The 16,038-nt window shown below is 38.8% G+C and overlaps 1 protein-coding gene and 1 pseudogene across 1 annotated transcript in view; both read right to left on the reverse strand.

The window, feature by feature from the left end:
• PARD3B (par-3 family cell polarity regulator beta) overlaps positions 1–16,038 on the reverse strand; it is a 1,008,697-nt gene that overhangs the window by 125,619 nt on the left and 867,040 nt on the right. The gene's annotated exons all lie outside the window — the stretch shown is intronic.
• On the reverse strand, positions 6,306–7,174 carry LOC114215998 (small ribosomal subunit protein uS2 pseudogene; annotated as a pseudogene).

Genomic DNA, 16,038 nt, shown 5'->3' on the forward strand with positions numbered 1-16,038 from the left:
AGAGAGAGAGAAAATGAGAGAGAGAACACAAGAGGGGGGAGGGTCAGAGGGAGAAGCAGACTCCCTGCTGAGCAGGGAGACCAACGTGGGGCTCGATCCTGGGACTCCAGGACCATGACCTGAGCCAAAGACAGTCGCCCAACAAACTGAGCCACCCAGGCGCCCAAGGGATTCTGTTCTTTATTTGACTGTTTCCCACATAGAGAAGAAAGTCTCATTAATTGAGAACATCTTCCCATTTATTATGATTCAGTGACATTTTCCATAATTAATAAATATGCAACCCAACCCCCAGAAAAAAAATTCTTGTTTTCTCTCTCTTCACTGTTATAAATGGTTCTAGTGGTGTCAACTTTTGTTGTTGTTGTTCAAAAAAGGAATACATAATTTCATCTAAAATACTGGCATTTGAACAAAACATCCAAAAGGACATAGTGTAGAAACTTTTGTGTTTGTTCAGGGCGCAGGTCAATGAAGATGATATCCTTTATCAGAGGAGTTAAGATAGAATTTAGTTAAAATGTTACCAGTCCACAAATGATACATAATTGTAATATAACTACCTTTAAATCAAATGATGGAATAAGCAGAGCCCTGGAGACTCTTAACTGAATGGCGTGTGGTGGGAACAATGGATTACTTATTTGTAGTGGTAAAACTTTTCTGGGCAGGTTTGTAACAGCACTTGAGGAAAGAAATTCAAATTTATGCCTATTCAACTATGGAGACAGAGCATGTTGCTAAGATGCAAGAGGCTTCTCGGAGTCCAGCAAGAGGTCACCACATGGACACGGAGGCTGAGGGCCACATTTACAATACCAGTACACAAACAGAAAGCCATACTCTCCCCTCCAAGAAATGGAATCTGAGCAAGGAATATTCTGGCCTGTAAAGGAGTGAGCTTTCTTGGCCAACTCACAGGTATGAGGAACTGACAGCTGAAACTTCAGAAGGTTTTCAAGAGATTTGCCACATATTTATTTTACAGGATTTAAAAAATCAATACCAATTAAGCACTGCCTTATTCTAGTCCGCACCCCAGCTAATCACAGTGTGGTGCCCGGGACCAGCAGAGTGAGCGTCACCGTCACCGGGGAACTTGTTAGAAATGCAGAACCTCAGGCCCACCTTGGCTCACAGGAATCAAAATCTGCATTTTAACAAGACCCCCTGGTGATCTGAATGCAGTGCTTTGAAAAGCCAAGCTCTTCCTTTGTAGAAATAGGCTTTTTGGTCACAGCTGCTTCCTTTCTGTCTGGAAAACCCCATGGAAGGTGACCTCCCTCTTCTTACTGTGCTTATGAAAAGAGCACCAGCGAGTTAGGGATCCTGGTTGGAGGTAGCTTCCAACCCGTTGCTGGTCAATTAATGCAGCTTTTAGCTACAATTATTGGACATCACTGCTCCCCAGATGCTTCTGGCATCTGTGAACACAGTTTTTACCCTGTCCTTTCAACAGCACAGGTTTTCTCCCAGAAGTACCTGTTTTTTTTTTTTTTTTCCTTTTGCATCAATTCGATTTTCACCGGAATGGAAAAGCTTTGAATTATCAGTTTTTCTAAAGCAAACCACTACTGCCTTTTTTTTTTTTTTTTTAAGGGGAAGGGACTTGCCACTCAACTGCCCATAATTGCAGCGAGGACTGTGACTGGCCTGGGGACTATTATTCAGCAGCGCTATTACCTTCCACAAGCGAAGTTTATAGAGTTGGATCTCAGACACATGGGAGAAAAAAAGAGTCCAGAATGAGACAGAACTCTGGGGAAAGAAAATAATTTTTAAAAATGAATAGAGTGGTCAACACAGCACGGTGGTTAAGTGTCTAGGCTCTGGGCTCAGGCTAACTAGGTATAAATCCTGGCCCATCCCTAATGACATCAGACCAGTCTCTCAACTTCTCAGCAACTCGGGTTCCTCATTTGTACCTTGGGGACAGTAGTAGTACCACCCAGTCAGGTGGTCAGGACGTGAAATGATCCATGCAAAGCAATCAGTACAGCGTCCAGCCATAGCAAATTCTCAGTAATGTTTAGTGTTGGCTGTTATTAATCATCCTTGGTTTTATTACTTATCAACATATACCATTCAGTTTCTGAGTTATAGGCCACGAGGCCAAACTTCAGTGGTGTCTAACTCAATAGGTAGCTGAAAATGTAATAAAACAGCTTCTTTCAAACATGCTAAAATGTCCAATGGCTCTCCTTGTCTTTAGACCAGGAGGAAAACGATTCTGACTTCTTAGCGATCTCACAAAATCATACCGTTACAATGGTGCACGTATATAGCGTCACTGTGACAAGGTGCACCGGTGAACCTCGAGCAGCCCAGTGTTGACTAATTAACTTCTCAAGGCTTTCAAGGGGTCTCCTGGGTGTTTTACAGGGTCCACCGAGCCAAAGAAGGCTGGAGAAGAGGAAATAGGATTAACTTCTTGATTGGAAGGGTGATTAAACACTAGAACAGGATACCCAGGGAGGCTGCAGGATGTCCTTCTCTAGGGAACACTGAAACAGGAGACACAACTGTCTGGCTTGCATGATGTGGGTCTTCTGCCTGGGAGCAGGGAACTGAAACTAGTCAACTCAAAAAGAAAAATTACATTTTGATGTTAGCGTTTTTACAAAATAGGTAGAAGTGATTTCCTTTCCAATTTTATAGGAAAATACACTCCTGATTGTGCACGCCCCTCCCTGCCCACCATTGCCTAGATTCCTAACTCCCCTCCTTGACCCCTTTGACTGTATTTAGCATGGCTGTGATTTATGTGTTGCCATGCCTGTGTCTTCTCTACTAGACTACGTGGTCCCTGAGGCTGGGACACTGTCACTGCATAGGCACACACAGATAGCTGGTGCAGAAGTCGAGGAGGGTGGACACTTAATTGCACAGACGGGAAGGCATTTAAAAAAAGCCTTTGACATTCTCCCACACACAACTTTGGGGTAGCTCATTCATTCATTCATTTATTCAATATTTATTGAGTTGAGCTATGACAAATGAATTCAAAAATATTTTTTCCAATGCCTCCTATGCACAAAGTAAACCTTTCCCCAAAGAACCCACGGTAGAGCGAGAGGAACAAAATGCATTTATTTTTTTTAACCTCCAAGAGGGCTAGCAGTTTCAGACTTAAATAAGTATCAACTCCAGGTTGAAAACAATATCCTGCGATTCTTTGCCTCTCTTACAGAATTAGAGTAGCTTCTTAAAAACCCCAAGGGTTCTGCCTACCCTAACTCAGAGCTATGCAACGTGTAGAAAAATAAAATATGCCTGGCTACCTGGGATGAAGGTTTTAGATGAATATCCCTCAATATAACACTTTTCTAGTCTGTTTTCCATCTTGGCAGCTTTTATTCCAAAGGAACATCCCTGGGGCTACTGCGTGGCTGCATGGCATGTGAGAGGGGTGGGTTCCCCTACCTCAGGAGGCCCGCTTTGTTAAAATGCTCTCTTGGTAAACAGAAAGGCCACAATCTATCAGGATTGCAGTTCAGCATGCAAGTGACTGGCCTATAAACATAATTTTTTAACAGCTTTTCTTCAGCAACTCTGACTGTTTAATTAATCTTCAGCCATTAACCATTCATTTAAAATGCCACTTACGAAATCTTAATTTTGCACATTATCAGCTGGTTCACAAATAGCTAAACCATGAGCAGAAGCATAATGATCTCTCTCTCCCTGTTCTTAGAGCTCACCAAGCTTATAGCCAATTTTGGCTTCTTAATTAACCATATGCATATAAGCACTTAAATTAAATGACAGGGTTTTTTTTTGTTTTTTTTTTTAAAGAATTAATGTGCAGTGAAATGTTAATACTGACATCATTCTGCCTTTTGAAGCGCCCGAAGGCAGTGCCTGGCCAGGCCCCGACTACTCTGGATGCCCAAAGGTGATACAGGTGTGAGAACCTTCCCATTTCAGTTTAGTTCTCCTTATTGACTACACCCTTGCAATGATATTTTGCATCCATTGTTCAAATTCTCCAACTTTTATGTTTTAAGAAAACTAAGAGATGTCATCCCCAAGACATGCTTTAGCATGAGACATTCAGAAACAAAAAAAATCCAGCAGCACATCCTTTTTCAGTGGTTGACCCCAATTAGGTGAGTTAGTTCAAACCAAATAAGAGGGCAGGGAAGGATATTCAGGGCAAAAAAATAATTGTCAGCTGATGTTGAAATGACTTTTTCTCTAACTAGGCCTCTGATTGATTATTAGAGCCCACAGAGAAATTACTTGCAATTTTACAGGCGTCAGCCAGGGTCAGGGACCAAGTTAAAAACTGGGTGCAGAATTGTTCAGGATAGTTCATCACAGTGCATGGAAGGCTTTGACCCGTGAGCCAGTGCCTGGTTCCTATCCGAGATTTGATGCCTAGCCCCCATCAAAACCACCTCCAAACTTCAGGGACTAGACTAGGAGTCTGTAACTGATTTGACTGGTGGCAGTAACAGACATTACGTTTTGGAGAATTATGGTAATCTTGGGCATTTTTCTTTTTCTAGTATTCAAATACAGAGATTCCAAGGACAGGCATAAATAAGGAATCACAAATGAGAATTATGTTGCATCATCTACTAAAACTCCATGCTCCTGGAATGAGGAAAATTGTTAAGAGTGTTCATTAAAAATGTTTTACAACACTGTGGGAGTGAAAATGGGAAAAATAGCAGACCGTTTTCTGAATCACAATGTGAATTGAGGTACAACACCTCTGAATTCATTAGACACGTAGTGTAGGTGACACATCGGTGGTTACGAGACTCATTTTAGTTATATTATACCTTTGCAAATTACTGAAGCTGGTTTTGACTGAAATTCATGTGCAGGTGTCAAAAAAAAAAACATTGACTGTAATTAGAAACAGAAATGTACTGATTGACGAAAGAACTTAGAACCAAACATGCGCATAAACAATTTGAGTCTCAGCAAACTTGGCATTTTGTAATCCTGTTAGCAATTCAGTTTTTAATCCAAGTAAGTACTTAAAATACAAGCATATCTTGACTCTGCAATTTCTGAGGCTGGATTCCAAGAGAATGACAGTTTATCTTCCTAGAAGACTTTTCAGGCTGAAAGGAATCATGAGAGCTTTCCAAAGACTAATGTATAAAATCCGCTGAGCTACATCCATTCTGTGATTCCTTCACTGATCGTCCATTCACTGAACAATCATGTCTTGGGTGCCTACTCTGTGCTAAGCTCCGGGAACGCAGTTCTTTCAGGTCAGTCTCGCTCACAAAAAGGTATAGTCCCATTAGGCAGATGTAGTAGTCACCCCCAGAGTTTAGTTTTGATTTTAGTATGTTCACTTCAAAAACTCCCTGAGCAATTTTCCTTTGAGTTAAGGAACCAAAGGTGACTGGCAAATTGTAGAAAGAAGGACGACACCTTAACCTAGTGACTCACCCTGGAATGGAAGCCAGCTAGCAGCATCCCTGCCGCAGGCAGCTTGTTAGAAATGTCAGCTTCAGGGCTCCGTCTCAGACCTACTAAATCAGAAACTCTGTGGTTCAACAAGTCTTCCAGGTGATTCCACAAGCTCAAGTTTGAGAACCATTACCTTGGATGCTTCAAAGTTGATCTTTAGCTGCAGAAGCATACATGTATCAGATTAATAAGGCATCTCAAAGCCCTGAGAGTGAGTGATGGGTGGGAAATGGGTTAGGTCTCTGGGAGTGGGGACGCATGTCCCTGAATAAGAGGAGAGTGATGGGCACCCTCAGATGTGGTGGAAGAAATGGGAACATTTTCTATGTTGTGATCTGTGTTAGGGCATACCTCTTGGTCCAACAAAGGAAAGGTACCATGCAGACTGATGAATGCATCCGATTACTAAACCTCTTTGTTCTCTACCTGGTGTCGGTAAGAGAAACTTCTTTCACTTCTTCACATAAGCCAAGCTCCTTTCCACATCAGGATTTTCTCCCCCTGCTGCTCTTTTGTCTGAAATGCCTTTCATTCCCCTTTTACCACCAAACTCCTCTTAACTACTCACTCTTCTTGTCTCAACTTAAATGTCATTTTCTCAGTTAATCCTTTCTTGATCCTTCACAATGTCAAATATGTTTAGAGCACACTGTGCCTCTCCTTAGTAGTACTTAATTAAGGAGTGGTTATAATTAAGTATTTAATATTTGTCTCTGCCAGTATATCTTAAGTTCCATGACAGTAAGGACTTCGTTCAAATCTTACTCAATAAACATTTGTTGAATGAATGGGGATTTTTTTCTTTTTTTTGGAAACTTTATTTTCCATCAACCTTAGTTCCATTTTGTTTGCCTTTGTGGAAGAGCAGCTTAAGACCCCTCGGTAGTTGTTCCTATCCATTCAGTGGCCTGAGCAGCGGGAGCTGTGGACCAGTCTTCAGTGGTCGGCTGAGTGCTCCAGTCCTCAGGAGGGAACTGCTGAAGAGGCACCGAGGGCCCCTGCTCACCTTCAGACCAGTCTGCAACCTTAGGTTGAATAGCAGTGAATCTAGGAGCAGGAGCCGTCCATTCACACTGAAATTCCTCCTTGGTCACAGCCTTCTCAGCAGTGGCCTGCTCTTCCTTTTCAATCTCTTCAGGACCCTGTAGAAGTTCAGATCAGGCATGACCTCCCATGGGTGCTCACGGGAAATGGTGCCACATATGCGCAGAACTTCCCTGGCCAGCATCTACCACAGCAGACCCACTGAGTGAGCTCCTTTGTTGCAAGGCATGGCGATGTCCATATGGCGCAGGGGAGAGTCTGTGTTACACAGAGCGGTAGTAGGCAGGTTAACGTAAGATGCCTCTGTGAGAGGCTGGTGATCAGCCCTGGGATCAGTAGCCACCAGAAGTCCCGGCTCCCAGATCTCTGCCTTGATCGGATTAGTGAAACTTCCAGCAATAGGAGTGGTTCCAGTAGCCGCAGTGAACTTCAGCATAGCTCACTGGCCTGTATTCCTGGATGATATGACACTGACATCAGCTGACTTTTCAATGGCAACAATGGCATGAGCTGCCAGCAGAAGCTTCTCCCAGGTTCTCTTCAGATTTATGATGTAAATACCATCCCTTTTCCTTTTGTAGATGTACTGTTCCATTTGGAAGTCAAGGCTGGTGCCACCTAAGTGGGTTCCTGCTGCAAGGAATTTGAAAACATCTTCCTCCTCCATTTGCAGGGGATCAAGGGCTCTGGACATTGTGAAAGTTTCCCTTTAAGTTACGATGGGAATGCAAAACAACACCGTAGGGACCCCTCCCCAGGTAGTACAGAAAAGCTGAATGGGGATTATTAAACAGTAAATTTTATGGAACTCACATGAGTGTTAAAGAATCATGTTTCCTAAGCCCTGGCCTGGGAACTAAACTGGTTCAGGACACATCTTCAGTGGTTCCTGGATTCCCCTTTTCTTACATTTTTAGACATTTCTATTCTCTACTTTTTCACCTGACTGATCTAGCGAAAGAGAGGGCATCTTAACCAATAGTGGTAGAAAAATAAGAAAAAAAAATGACTAAATTTGAGCACTCAATTTGAGGCCATGCTGCAGGCATGACACACATTAACTCTTCAAGTGTCCAATTATCCTATGAGACATGGAATCATTTTCACCCTAGAGGTGAAGAGAGGCTCAAAGATGTTAACATACTATCGCCAAGGACCACAGAGTGGTAGAATTAAGACATACACCTAGGATTTATACCCAACTTCAAATTCTATGCTTTGAAAACATGAGGAGAAAGATAATCTCAAGAGAAGTAATAAACAGACAGTTAAATACTGCTCAAGAGGCAACACAATATATGTAAAATGTCTCAATACTGAGCATATATTAGGTGTAGTATTTATTTAATAAATACTATTAGGAGCTACCATCACCATCGTCATCACTGTCATCATCCTTAGTTTTGAAAATCCTCATAAATATTTTGCTTCTAGAGCCCAAAACTCACATCTGAACAGACTCTGGGCATACTTTATTTGATATAGCTAAGTTTGGAGAAATTCTCTCACAGAAAAAAAAATGACCCAAAAGGAAATGTATGAATTGAGCCTCTTCAAAACTGCATGTAGACTCCAATGATCTGAAAATTACTACTGAAGTCTACTGGTTTTATATTTCTTGTTTTCCAGTGAATTAGTTTTGAGATTTAGAAATCACATACACTTGTGAAAGTTCTTTTCCAGACTCAAGACTGGAATTAAGCACACATAAGTCTTTTGGTACTATAATGTCCCAAATTTCTAGGACACTTAGATCAAGTTCTGCTTCTTTTTCTTGGCATTTCTTAGTTTTCACTCACATAAGTACCCAGATAAACCAGTTTTTAAGACACTTGCCAGCTTTCACCAACACAGGCCTCACTGCTGAAAGAACAAGGCAGGAACAAAGCTGCAGCAGGGAGAAGCTGGGGTAGGAGTGGAGCCCTGCCCGATTAGCTATTCTTTGTGGAAGAACACAGAGGCATGAATTGCAGGAGAAAACAAACCTGTCCTCCCTCTTGCTAAATGTGGTCAACAAAATGGTGAGAATGGCCTACAGGGTCCCTGAGTGAGAGCATGGGAGGAGAGAGAACCTTTGGAAATGCTACCGAGGTAAAGGTTCGTGAGACCAATGCTCAAGAGCAGAGAGTGACTGCTATTCTGTGGGGCAGCAACAAGAAAGACCAACATGACAAAAACTGAATGCTAATGACCAATCTCTTCTCCAAAAGCAGTATATATTTAAATTTAAATATAAAATCATTTATGAGTGCCTACTATATACCAGGCCCTACACAAGTGGCTTTCATATATATTAGTTCTTTTAGCCCATTAGCAACAAAGTCTATTGACTATACATGTACATTACCATAACATTAATTCTTAGCATTAAAAATGGATAAGGGAGTTCTATTTTTGGTAATAGTAGGAGACTCTGCCATATTCTCATTTTCATGAGTAGAAGAGGAATAGCTGCACAGAGATGAGAGGAAAACAAACAAACAAACAAACCCCCAAAACCTGCTTGGAGACTTTGGAGAACTAAAGGAGCCAGAACGTGAGGGACCAAGAATGATTCTGAAAAGTAGATAAGCACATTGAATTGAGCCTAATATTCTGTGGCACTTTTCTCTGCAAGTCTTTTGCTAATTCATAAATGGTACAGAATCAGATGCTAAAAAAAAAAAAAAATGAGCAGACTTAAAGGCTAAGAGACTTGGAGACTAAGAAGAGATTCTGACATTCTCATAGGATTGGCAAGACAGAAATTAGAGTCCATGGTCTGCTAAGAAAGAAGGGTCTGAGTAAACAACTCAGATTAACAGTTAGGAATACAAAAAGGCTACATTCCAGGAGTAAGAATAAATTACAAATAGGCTATCTCTTATAACAACTAAAACCCAGCTTCCAGTCATCTAACTCTAAGACTAGAATAAATCAATATGACCCTAATCTGCTTGTCAGAAAGCAAAGTAAATCCTCTGGAAAAAGATAACATCAGCTTGAGTTTATTTCTACAATTTTCAAGTACTATGTCTAGCATTCAATCAATGCATACCAGGAGATAGGACCAAAGGACTGAAAACAAAGTGGAAATCAAACAATTTAAATAGACTCAGAGCTAATCCAGATATTTCATTATTAGACATGGTTCTCAAAATAACTGTAATTAATATGTTCAAGAAAAAGATGAGAAGATGGAGAATTTCATCATAGAAGTATAATCTCAGGTAAATCAAATGGACACACTAAAACTGAAAATCACCATAACTAAAATTAGGAGCTCAATAAATGGGTTTAATAGAAGACTGGATGCAGTTGAAGGCAAGATTAGTATACTGGAAGACAAAGCATTCAAAAATAACCAAACTGAATTACAGGTTAAATGAAGAAGAAGAAGAAGGAGGAGGAGGAGGAGAAAGCAAGAAACAGATACCTGTACAAAAAGATCTAATATTTTTACATCGAGTACCAAAAGAAAAGACAGAAAATGGGACAGAAACAATATTTGAAGAGATATTGGCTGAGAATTTTCCAAAATTGATGAAAAACAGATTTAAGAAGCTCTACAAACCCTTACCCAGTTTTAAACACAGCAACACATACATATATGCACACACATAGGCACATAACACTGAAACTGCTGAAAACCAAAGACAGAAAAATTTTAAAGCAACTGAAGACAAAAAGTATCTTCAAAGGAATAGCTAACAACAGACTTTGGTGAAAACACTGAAAGCCAGAAAATAAGGGGATGATATTTTTAAAATATTAAAAGAAGAAAAAGATCTGATAACTATATACCCAGAGAAAATATTCTCAAAAAGATAAAGATAAAATAAAAAAATTTATAAAGAAATAAAAATGGAGAGGATTTGCTACATTACAAGAAATACTAGGGAAATTATAAAGGGTAAAAGGAGTAATATTCCAGACAGAAACAAAGATATTCAGAAAGAAATAAAGAAAAATAGAAACAGTTAAACAAATAGTGGGGCACCTGGGTGGCTCAGTAGGTTGAGAGTCTGACTCTTGGTTTTAGCTCAGGTCATGATCTCAGGGTCATGAGACTGAGCTCCACGTTGGGCTCTGCACTCAGCTTGGACTTTGCTCGAGATTCTTTCCCTCTCCCTCCCCTTCTGCTCCTCCCTCTGCTCTCTCTCTCAAGTAAATAAATAAATAAAATCTTAAAAAAATAGTTACCATATAAAACAATAATTACAGTATACTTTACAGCTCAAAACAGATGTCTATTTAAAATATATGAAAACATAGCCTAAAAAGTAGGAGGGATTAAATGTAAAGTATTCCAAGTTTTATGTATTATTTAGGAAATGATAAAAGTACTAATTTATTTTGAAATACAATAAATCAGGAATGTATATTATAATATTTTGAGTAATAAAGGTACCTAAAAGGAGAATATAAGATTGCATAACAAACTCACAGAGGTAAAAAAAAAAAAAATTGAATCATACAAAATTCTTGATTAATACACTTTAAAAAAAAGAAAGGAGAGAAAGATAAACATAGAATGGGTGGAAAAGTAGGAAATGGAGAATAAGTTAGAGGTTTAAACCAAATTATATCTGCAGTATCATTAAATGTAAACAGACTAAATACTACAATTAAAACACAAATTGTCTGGATATCAAAACAAAACCAAATTTAATTATAGGTCTCTTATAAAAGACACACTTTAAATATAAGGATCCAGAAATGATGAAAGTAAAGAGATGAAAAACATATATTAAGCAAAAATTAAGCAAAAGAAAGATGGTAAAGCTATAACAATATCAGACAGAGTAGACTTGGAAGCACTAGTCATTACTAGGGAATAAAGGAAGATGAGTCATGATGATAAAAGGGTCAATCCCACAGGAATTCATGACATTCCTAAATTTTGTGAACCTAGTAACAAGCTGCAAAATATATAAAGCCAAAACTGACAAGACTAAAAGGAGCAATTAATAAATCCACAATCATAGGAAGCTATTTTAACTTTAACCAAAACGGGCTAAAACTATAAGTCAACAACAGAAAGATAATAGGAAAGTCTCCCATCATTTGGAAATGAAACAACACACTGGTAAATAGTTCATGGATCAAAGAAGTCTCAAGGAAAAATTAAAAAACAAACAAACAAACATTGAACTGAATGAAATGCAAGCACAACATACCAAATATATAGGGTACAGCTAAAGCAGAGCAGGAGGGAGATTAATAGCATTAAATGCTTTCATTAGAAAAAAAGAAAGGCCCAAATATAAAATCTAAACTCTTACTTTAAGAAACAAAACAAAACAAAAAACCCAACAAAGCAAGCAGAAGAAAGGAAGTAATAAAGAACAGAAATCAATAAAATAGGAGACAGAAAAACAGAGAAAATTAATAAAACAAAGTAGCTTCATTTTTGAAAAAATCAATAAAACTGACAAAGCTCCAACAAGACTGACAAAGTAAAAAAAAAGAAGAGACAAATTACAAATATCAGGAATGAAACAGAGGATGATATTACAACAGACTCTGCAGTTCAGTAAGAGAACATCTTAATAAAAGAACAATAAGGAAATGCTATGAACAACTCCACACATAAATTTGACAACTTAAATGAACCAACTCCTAGAAAAGTGAAAGCTACCACAATTCACATAATAGTATAGGAATAGTCTATAGGAATAATCCTCTAATTATTAAGGGCATCAAATTTATAATTAAAAATGTCCCAAAAAAGAAACCTCTAAGCCTAGATGGTTTCTCTGGAGAATTCTACCAAATGTTTAAAGAAGTAACACTAGTTATATACAATTTCTTCCAGAAAAAGAAGAGGTGACACTTCCCTTCCCATTCAATGAAGCCAGTGAACCCTGGTACCAAAGCCAATGAGAGTACAAAAGAAAACAAAATGAAACTACTGATCAATATCTCTCATGAATGTAGATGCAAAAAAAAATTTTTTTTAAAGATTTTATTTATTTATTTGACAGAGAGAGATAGTGAGAGAGGGAACACAAGGAGGGGGGAGTGGGAGAGGGAGAAGCAGGCTTCCCACTGAGCATGGAGCCTGATGGGTGGGCTCGATCCAAGGACCCTCGGATCATGACCTGAGCCGAAGGCAAACGCTTAACGACTGAGCCACCCAGGCGCCACCCCCAATTTGTTTTAAAGATTTTTATTTATTTATTTGTCAGAGAGAGAGAGAGTGAGAGCGAGAGAGAGTACAAGCAGTGGGGAGCATCAGGCAGAGGGAGAAGCAGGCTCCCTGCTGAGCAAGGAGCCCAATGTGGGACTCAATCCCAGGACCCTGAGATCATGACCTGAGCTGAAGGCAGATGCTTAACCGACTAAGCCACCCAGGTGTCCCAGATGCAAAAATTCTTATCAAAATATTAGTAAATGAAACTAAGATATGAAAAGAACTATGTGACCATGACCAAATAGGTTTTATGCCAGGATGCAAGGCTGGTTCAATGGTTGAAAAACCATAAATGTAATCCAACATGTTAACAGGCTAGAAAAGAACAATCACATGATCATATCAGTTGAAGCAGAAAAATCATTTGATAAGGCTCAACATACATTTATGATAAAAACCCTTAGAAAACTAGAAATTAGGACAATTTCCTCAATTTGATAAATACATCGACAGAAAAACCTATGGCCAACATCATACTCAATGGGGAAAAGACCAAACGCTTTTCTCTTAAGATTAAGAACAAGTCAAGAATATTTGCTCTCACCATTGCTGTTCAACATAGTACTGGAAATTCTAGCACCAGGAAATAAAAGGCCTAACAGATAGAAAAAGAAGAAACAAAGCTTCTCTTCACACAGAAATCTGTAGATGATTATTTATAGCAGGTCTATTTGTAATAGCCCAAAACCGGAAACAACTAATATGTCACTCAATAGGTAAATGATTGAATCCACACCATGAAATATTACTCAGCAATAAATAGGAATGAACTATTGATACCTACAATAGCTTGGGTGGATCTCGAGGTCATCATGTTGTGTGAAAAAAGCCAATCTCACCAGTCACATAGTTACCCATTTACTTGATTCCATTTAGGCAGTATTCTAGAAATGACAGATTACAGAGATGGAAAACAGATGAGTGGTTGCCAGGGATTGGGGATGGAGGAAAGAAAGATGTGTATAAGGGGATAGCATGAGGAATACCTTTGTGGTGATGAAATAGTTCTGTATCTTGATTGCAGCAGTGGTGACATGTGTGATAAAATTGGCATAGAACTATACACACCTGTACCAATGTCAAATTATTGGTTTTCAGGTTGCACTATAATTATATTGATGCAGCTATTGGAGAAAACTTGGTGAAGAGTACAAGGATTTCTCTGTACTATATTTGCAACTTCCTGTGACTTTATAAAAAGTTCAAAATAAAGGGTTAAAAATAATTATAACTATATAAAATAGGACTATATATAATAACTATAAGCATAGGGTTATGAAGAAAGGAAAAAAATACATGAAGTCATGTTGGCAAGAAATGTTCCAGCAAATTAAAAAAAAATCTACTAAGTGGAGAAGAACCTTTTAGAATTTTCTACCCAACTTCAATTCCTTCCTAGGTGATTAATAGTAATCTTAATGTTAGGATGATATAAAATACCTAGATAGTAACACAGATAATATTAACTTAAATGATGCTTAACTGACAGATGCTGCTTTCTGTATATATGTACACAGTATGCAGCACACACACACACAGTTAAATTATTCTAACAGTCTTATGTAGGCGCTATGCTTATGTTCACTTTAGAGGTGAAGAAACGAAGCCAGTGGGAAGGTAGGAAAATCAGTAGAGAAAGTGGCATAAGAATATCCAGTCAGGCTTTGCTCTAAGGACGGGTATGGCTCAGGCCCAAACCATCTACTGACCCTGACATAGAAAATCCACTGCATTTGCACTGAAGAGAGTATTCCTCCCAGCTTTGTGCTCAGAGATCTTAGCAATTTGGAAAGTGAGGAGCTGAGTAATGGCCAAGTTTGAGGGAATCCAGAGTGCTTGCTCAGGATTAATTAAAAGTCTGTGTAAGATTACGTCTCTTGAATTCTATTTCTGGATGGGTTTATATCAATCCTCAGTCAGCTCTCCAGAGGGGAGGGTATTCCACAGCATATAAATATTAAAATATCTCTTTAAGATGTTGGATGTTTATGAGTGCTAACATTCAAACTATTTGTTACTGCCCTTTCTCATCCCACTGATTATTTATTGTTTGAAAAAATAAATATAGGAAAGCAATTGACCTAACAATGGCCTATTCCTGATTACACATTGCATTAAATACAGAACTTATAAAGAGGGCACTTTGGAATCTGTCTTTAACATCGGCAAAGACTGTGTAATGAAAAGGTATGTGACTTAGCCTAATAGATTAATGCAAACCACAGGTCACAAGAGGCCTGGAGTGAGTGTGGTAGATCAACACAAATCTAGCACTACTACAGAGAAGTTGGTCAAAACCCAAGGATTCTGATATGTCCTTGTACCTCCATAGCCTTGAGTAGGGTGCTTTGCACAGGATAGGCATCTACTATTCTTTTAATGGAATGAATGAACGAATGAATGAATGAGGGACAATAGGATGTCTGGCAGGTAAGGAGCAACACGCATGCTTTTTGCACATGTTTACTGGCTTCCACTATTTTTTACTGTAATCTATAGTGACAAATGCATTTTGCATCATGTCCCTGTACTCAGCTACATGTATACCTTCTGTAGATATGCACATATGTACGTTTTACATACACATAGAAACTTATTAAAAATTATTAAATAATTCTTATTATAATCTAGGTAATGATCTTTTCTACCTTATTTTCTTAAAAAAATGTTGATTGAGCTCACTACACTGTTTTCAAGATGTACTTATAGGTTACAACCTGCAGTTTGAAAAAACCTAGCATAGGTGGAAGCTCACGCATGGGTTTTGGAGTCGTATCCGGGTTGGAATCCTGGCTCTGATCACTTATTACTTGTGGCACCATAGGCAAGTTTCTTAATTTTTCTGAGCTTCCAGTTTCTCATAGGTTATCTACATTTGTCACCCTGGAAGCTGACAACTTAGGCAGACACAAGTCTAGCATAATCCCAAGAGTAGGGCTCTCAGAAGATGGAAAAGAAAAAAAAAATGTAATGAGAACATCGAGTTTTAATAGATACCTACTCTACAGGATTTCTGTTGCCTCTCTAAAGCCCCATTTCAAGGCTTCGCTATTGTTCTTGAACTAGACACTAATTATTTTATCTTAGATGATATGGCCTTTAAGAATATGGCTTATGTTGACCTTCATTTCTTGCCTCCAGCTGGCTTAATTTATGTACCACACTCCAGATCTTCTGGTATATGCAATTACTACCATAAATGCACCATGTTTTCTCTTTGGGTCTTTGCACATGCTCTTCTGCCTGCACAATTGATTTCTGCCTGTTCTTTAGGTCAGAATATATATTCCTTCAAAGAGCCTTGTTTGACCACCTAGATCTGCATTCGGTGCCCTGTCAGGAGCTCCTACAGCATCTTTGGCTTACCCTTACCACAGCATGCC

This window comes from Eumetopias jubatus, unplaced genomic scaffold, assembly GCF_037043125.1.
Source record: "Eumetopias jubatus isolate StellerSeaLion01/CBP00866 unplaced genomic scaffold, mEumJub1_p1.0 scaffold_3, whole genome shotgun sequence".
Classification (NCBI taxonomy): domain Eukaryota; kingdom Metazoa; phylum Chordata; class Mammalia; order Carnivora; family Otariidae; genus Eumetopias; species Eumetopias jubatus.